Genomic DNA, 7,571 nt, shown 5'->3' on the forward strand with positions numbered 1-7,571 from the left:
TGGTAGAGCACTAGCCTTGAGCACAAAGAAGCTCAGGGACAGCACTCAGGACCCGAGTTCAAGCCCTAGGACAGGCAAAGAAGGAAAAGAAAAGAAACCAGGAAGCTAGGGTTAACTCACACCAAATTTCCTGCAGAAACATGCATGGTCTACCACTGTCCTAAAGTAAGTCCTTTCTCTAAGGATTGGGGCACTGGCCACTGACTCTGCCTAAAATTGGAACCTTTTGCACACTGAGAAAAGGGCAAAGGTCAGATGAACTGATTTTTTTTTTACAGGGGAAAATAGAATTTTTCAGTATTTACTCAAAGTCTCCAAAATACAAGGATCAACATGTTCCTAAAGCCGAGTGCTGGTGGCTTACACCTGTCGTCCTAACTCCTAGAAGCTGAGATCTGAGAATCGTGGTTCAAAGTCATTCTAGGCAGACATATCCCAGAGATATGGCCAATCATTCACCAAACAAGCTAGAAGTAGAGCTGTTGCTTTGGTGGTAAAGCACCAGCCTTGAGTGAAAAAGGGCCAGCACCCAGGCCCTGAGTTCAAGCCCAAGTACTGGCAATTTAAAAAAAATCAGATTCAGGCACTGGTGGCTCATGCCTATAATCCTAGCTACTCAGGAGGCTGAAATCTGAGGATTGCAGTCTGAAGTCAGCCCAGGCAGAAAAGTCCATGAGACTTTTTTTTTTGCCAGTCCTGGGCTTGAGCTCAGGGCCTGAGCACTGTCCTTGGGCTTTCTCAAGGCTAGAGCTCTACCACTTGAGCCTCAGCACCACTTCCGGCTTTTTTCTATGTGGTACTGAGGAATTGAACCCAGGTCTTCATGCATGCAAGGCAAGCACTCTATCACTAGGCCAAGCTCCTGGTGCCTCCATGAGACTTTTTATCTCTAACCACCAAAATGCCAGAAGTGGGTGGCTCGAATGGTAGAGTATCATCCTTGAGGAAAAAAAAATCCAGGGACAACACCCAGGCCCCGAGTTCAAACCCCAGTAAGCACCACTAAAAAAGAAATGATTCAGGCAGGGAGTTTGGCCTAGTGGTAGAGTGCTCACCTATGATGCACGAAGACATAGCTAGGTTTGATTCTTCGCTGCCACATGCATAGAAAAAAAACAAGAAGTGGCGCTGTGCTCAAGTGGTAGAGCTCTAGTCTTGAGAAGCCCACGGACATTGCTCAGACCGTGAGTTCAAGCCCTAGGACTGCCAAAAAAAATGTTTCAAGACTTGGGTTCAAGTGGTACAGTGTCTGCCTAACAAGTATAAGGCTCTGAGTTGAAAGAGAAGAAGAGGCATGCTTGGAGTCCAGGGATGGTGGTACTGACAGGAGGAAATCCACAATTCTGACTTTCTATTCCAAGGAACACCAAGAACCAATGTCATCAAATAACCACCAGGTGGCAGGCTGGTCCCTGGGGAAAGGGCCACCCGGGACCCAGTGCTGGTGTCTTATTTTGTATGGTTTTCAGCAAGTAAGTGCCCAGCTTACAAGTTCACACCACTGTCCAGGTCTAATGCCAATCAGAGAGAGCTTAGGTGGTGGGAAGAGGATGGTAATTTAGAACCAGGAGATCCATAGCCCCACGATGTAAAACAATACAAGAGAAATCAGCCAGGCACAGAGGGCTTCCACCTGTAATCCTAGGTATTCAATAGGCTGAGACCCAGAGGATCTCAATTTGCAGCCAACCCAGACAGAAAAGTCTGCAAGGATCCATCTCCAGTTATCCAACAGAAAGCTTGGACTGGAGGCATGGCTCAAGTGGTAGAGGACCAGCAGTGAACTAGCAAGCCAAGTGAAAGTACAGGATTCTGTATTTGAGCCCACAGGGACAAGCAGGAGAGAGAGGCAGTGGGGGGCGCGGGAGGATGGAGGGAGGGAGAGAGAGAGGGAGAGAGAGAGAGGGAGGGAGGGAGGGAGGGATTGTCCTTTGGGTTCCTAGTTTCATTACCATCTCTGTTTACTTCCCTGGATGTCCAGAGAGGGTTGGTGCCTCGGCCAGGATCACACAGTACAGACGTGGAAAGGAGAGCAGGAAGGACTGAGGAAATCTCCCCTTTGCTAGGAATAGGAGATGTGCTGGGCCTTACCCGCTAATGGCCTTCTGAGTTCCAGACATAGGGCTGAGGGCAGTGACCATGGCAGGCAATGGCTTCTATTCTTAAAAACAGAAGCCTTGACATGAGCCACATCCGCCACATGAAGGAGATAAAATAGCACTGCTGAGGGCTAGGGAGCTACTTCAGCCTCAGGACCAAGGGCTAAGAGGCCCCCGCTCTGGCTGAGAGAACTGTGTGGGTGGGCGCTTGAATGGCAAGAATATCTTTCTTGGGGAAGAAACAGGAAGTTCAAGTACAAAACAGCTGATGCTGGGTTCCAGGCCTTTTTTTTCATACATTAGCTTGTTTAATCTTTGCCTTCTTGTTTTATTATTTTTTTTTATTTTTGCCAGTCCTGGGGCTTGAACTCAGGGCCTAGGCACTGTTCTTGGGCTTTCTCAAGGCCAGCACTCTACCACTTGAGTCACAGCACCACTTCCAGCCTTTTTTGTGTATGTGTACCAAGGAATGGAACCTGGATCTTCGTGCATGCTAGGCAAGCACTCTACCACTAGGCCATATTCCTAGCCTCGGCCTTTGCCTTCTTGAGGTACTAAGGTTATCCTTACAATAATCTGTATGGGAAACAGGCTAGGGTGGAGGGGGGTCAGGCAACTTATAAAGTGACAAAAACAAGACTTGAACTCTAAACCGCAGAATTTGTAGGATCACCCCCCACCCCTGACACACACACACACACACACACACACACACACACACATTGCATTTGTTTCTCAAAGTCCCCTGGTGTGGAGTGAATAGGAATGAACTCATCTTTAGAGATCAGAAAGCAGAAATGGCAGCCCATACTCCTGCCCCAGGTAGCCCCATACCAGCTTGTGCCAGATTTGAAGCTGGGTCATCCTTTCTCATCATTCTGTCCCCTCTTGGGGGGGCCTCAAGATCCCAGCTCCCTGGTTCACAGCTAACTGGGCCAACCTTATTCTAATGGGATTTGACTTGGAGTCAACTGGAGACTGGTGAGAAAGAGCTTAAGGATTAAACAGTGATCACCAGGGAGGCAGGAGCTTTAATCAGGGGGGTTCAGGTATGGGAAGTTGCGAGGGGGGGGGGCGGGGGGAGAGAGAAAGGATTTGTTGGGGAGGGGGTGGAGTTGTGAAATTGGGGAGAGAGCTGGGTTTGGGGGCAGAGGGAGGAGCAGGAAGGACTGAGTTTCTCACCTTGTAACTTCCCAAACACCCCCTGGTAACAACAACAACAATCATAATAGTAATCCCTGGGCCTTGTGTGTCTGTCATTTTCCCATCCATTCTGCCACTTGGAATTCTTCCAATAGCCCAGAGAGAGAAAGAGAGATTAGTTTTTTCTTTTGCTCTCAAGTATCCAGAGAAAACAGGTGCGTGCCCTCCCCCCCCACACACACTTAAGCAGCAGCTATAACCCCATGTGGCAGGACTGGGAGAAGGGGGATAGCCTTCTTCCAGCTTATTCCCTGGGAGAACAGGAACAAGGGAGAGACCTCTCTGCAATAGCCACAAGAGCTTTCCAGAAAGTTCCATCAGCCCTGGCCCCTTGGAAGTAGAGTGATCTGCAAATATTTGTCGAAGCATTTAAAAGGCTTTTTTCTGACTCTCCAGTACTTGTGCCAACCTCTGCCTGTGCGAGCATCTCACAGTGGCATCACCAGACCTAAGGTCAGGGCACTAGAAGGAGGGACTCTGGTCTCAGGCCAACGATGTCTTCTCTCTGGCAATGAGGCCACCATGTCCCAGAGAGGACGTATAAGCCGCCCCCCCCACTAGGGGAGGGGGGTGTCCAGATATACTGGTGTCTGAAGAGTCACACGGCACCATCAGCTCAGAGACCCCGTGTAAAGGCACAGAAACCCTAGTTCAGTGCCTGGAGGTACCTTCTAGAAGACTCTAAACCCCAACGTCCTCAATTCTAAGACTCTTCCTCTCCTCATCCTCACATTCCTCTCACACCTCGACTCCCCAGCTTTCATTGTTTGGACTTTCCACTCTTTCTCTGCCACCATCCGCATTCTTCCCTTAGGGTACTTGCTCTGACACCGCCTCACTTCCAGGCTGCCTGCCATGGGAGACTGGGTTCTTCCCATGGAGCCAGGCTCTTCCCTGAGATTTACCACTCCAATACAAGGGAGTCCTTGTTAAGATCAGGCGAGAGGGGCTTTCTGGTTGGCAGGAATCACATTGCCATAAGATGGAGAAGTTTCTGCAAACAGCCTTGAGATCAGGGCCTTGAGGACAGAGGATAGCCTAGCTAGAGGACTGAGGCAGGAGGCAGAGGTGTGCTGGGGTGGGGAGAGGAGGGATGGACGCAAGGCAGCAGGGTGCACCTCTCCTGAAATGAAGGTATAGAAGAGGGAGGGGGGGCTTTCACTCATGGGGGCTACAAGGGATGCTGGGAAGCATTAAACTTTAAAGCCAATTGTTGAGATTGGATAGACTTCCAAGGTTGCTAGGGAGCCAGTGACTTTTTTTTTTTTTCCAGTCCTGGGACTTGAACTTAGGGCCTGAGCACTGCCCTTGGGCTTTCTCAAAGCTAGAGCCCTACCACTTGAGCCACAGCACCACTTCCGGCTTTTTTCTATGTATGTGGTACCAAGGAATCAAACGCAGGTCTTCATGAATGTTAGGCAAACACTCTACCACTAGGCCAAACACTCCCCTTCCCCCGCTGCTTTTTTTTGTTTCAATTGTAGGGCTTGCACTCAGGGCCTGGGCACTGTCCCTGAGCATTTTTGCTCAAGGCTAGTGCTCTACCACTTTGAGCCAGAGCAGTCACTTCTGATTTTCTGGTGATTTAATTGGAGATAAGAGTCTCCCAGACTTTCATGCCTGAGCTGGCTTTGAACTGTGATCCTCAGATCTCAGCCTCCTGAGTAGCTAGGATTACAGGTGAGAACCTCTGTTGCTAGGCTCAGTGGTCATTCTGGATTGGGAGAAGCAATCCAAGCACTAGGTAAGAAACGGTAGGGATTAGAAAACAGAGAAAAGGTGGAGAGAATGTCATCACAGCCAGCCTGGAGGAATGTTCTAGGAAGGTGTGTAGGGTTTCTACAATCAGCTTAAGTAGTAGGGGTTTTGCCGTGGGCAGGCCTAGATAAAGCCTCTAAGGAGGAAGTAAGTAATCAGAGAATTCTAAAGGGATAGACAAAAGGGAAAGTTCTTTTTACTAAACGGATTGTTTTGTTTGTAATCTTTGCTTCATTCTAGATTTGGAAAGAAAATGTGGAGCCAGGCTGGGCACTGTTTTCTGTCAGATGAATGAGCATCTATGTCCCCTCTTGCAGGTAGCTTCCAGACCCCTCTACACCAGAGATGCCCACATCAAAGCAGAAGTTTAAATCTTGATCCTAGGTTCTGGCTCAGAGGTTTTCATCTTCTTCAGATTGCTCTGTAAATCACGCATCTTGCCCAGAAAGAATCTTTCAGCATCTGAGTGAGAAAGTGCCTTATAAAACTGTCAGGTTCTCTCAGCCCACAAATAGAGCTCTTCTGATTTCCTGCAAATATTGGATCAAATGTATTGATCCAATAAATAACAGATGAAATGCTCTTGGTGTTTGTTTGTATATAAGTTTATTTTAGCTCTGGAGTTTGAACTTGGCTTCACTTTTGCTTAGACAAGGTCTTTTCTACTTGTAATTTGGTCTTTGTTGTTGTTTGGTGTGGTTGGTTGTGGTGGAACTGAGATTTGAACTCAGGGCTTCCGTCTTGCTAGGGTAGGTATTCTACCATTTGAGCTATGTCTCCAGCCATTTTTGCTCTGAGTATTTGTGAAATAGGGTCTCTCACTTTTTCTTTGAAGTGACTTGGATCATGATCCTCTGATTTATGTTTCTCACTGTAGCTGAAATAAAGGCACTACCACATCCAGCTTTTTCTGTTGAAATGGGGTTTTGATAATGTTTTTTGGGGGTCCAAGCCTGGTCTCAAGTTGCCATCCTTTTTATTTTGGCCTTCTGACAGGCCACAGTGCTCAGCTTAGGTTTTTGTTTGTTTATTGCCAGTCCTGGGGCTTGAACTCAGGACCTAAGTACTGTCCTTGGGCTTTCTCCAGGCTGTCTATCTACCACTTGAGCTACAGTACCACTTCCAGCTTTTTCTGTGTATGGGGTACCAGAGAATTAAACCCAGGGCTTTGAAAACACTCTAGCACTACTCCACACCCTCGGCCTATTTGTTTTTGTTTTGTTAATGGAGTTTTTTTGTAGATTGGGATTGGCCAAAGATCATCCAACCTCCATCTCCTGAGAACCAGGGGTTCCAGGCCTGTGCCTCCATGTCTAGTCCCCCGAAGCATCTTAGATAAAGATCTCAGTCTCACCTCTAGTAAGAAAGGCATCTCGGCCCAGTGGCTCACGCCTGTAATCCTAGCTACTCCGGAGGCTGCGATCTGAGGATCACGGTTCAAAGCCAGCCTGGGCACAAAAAGTTAATGAGACTCTTATCTCTAACTAACCACCAGAAAAGCAGAAGTGGTACTGTGGCTCAAGTGGTAGAAAGATAGCCTTGAGCTGAAGAGCTCAGGGACAGTGCCCAGGTCTAGAGTTCAAGCCCTATGACTGACAAAAAAAAAAAAAAAGGCATCCCTACCCTATCCCCAGCCGGTGCCAATGAACCTTACCATGAGTAGGACTGCTAGGACGGCCTGAGAATTGCATCTTGCACTAGATCTTGAAAGCAGGAACTGCAGCAGTGAAGAGCAAAGCCCTTCCAAGCACCACTTCCAGCTTTTTCTGTGTATGTGGTGCTGAGGAATTGAACCCAGGGCTTTGTGCATGCTAGGCAAGCACTTTCCTACCAGGCCATGTTCCCAAGCCCTATTATTGTTTTGAGACAGGGTCTTGGTACATAGCCCAGCTTGGTCTCCAACTTGAGATTCTTTTACCTTAGCCTCTTGCATGGCTGGGATTATAAGCATGCTCTACCATACCTGACCCACTCCACATTTTATGGTCCAGGTCAAACACCATTTTCTCCATAAAACCTTCCAGGATTCTTCCAATTGACTGAAAAATGCTATCTTTTCTTTGTTTTGTTTTGCTAGTCCTGAGGCTTGAACTCAGGGCCTGGGCGCTGTCCTTGGGCTTTGTCAAGGCTAGCACTCTACCACTGGCGCCATAGCACCACCTCCTGCTTTTTTCTGTGCAGCTCTGAGAGTACCTACCCATGCTGCAAACCAGACATGGCCACCATCCAGAAACCCACAGCTCCCACCCCTAAGCGAGTGCTAGGAAACAGATGGGTTGATAGCAGGCCTACTTTCTTTGGGGCTTTTGCCTTCGCTGGCTTCCTCCTTGTCTACCCTGAGGCCGAGGCCTGACATGGTAAGCAGAAAAGGGCAGGCCACACAGTGCTGGCTAGTGTAGGCCCCCCATCAAGTGGTCTCATGTAAGTTAACTCCTCCCTTTTTGGTGCACTTACTAGGATTTGAACTCAATACCTTGTGCTCTTAGCGTTTCCTGCTCAAGGCTAGCCTTC

Source organism: Megascapheus bottae, chromosome 28, assembly GCF_031878675.1.
Source record: "Megascapheus bottae isolate mThoBot1 chromosome 28, mThoBot2.hap1, whole genome shotgun sequence".
NCBI classification, from domain to species: Eukaryota; Metazoa; Chordata; class Mammalia; order Rodentia; family Geomyidae; genus Megascapheus; species Megascapheus bottae.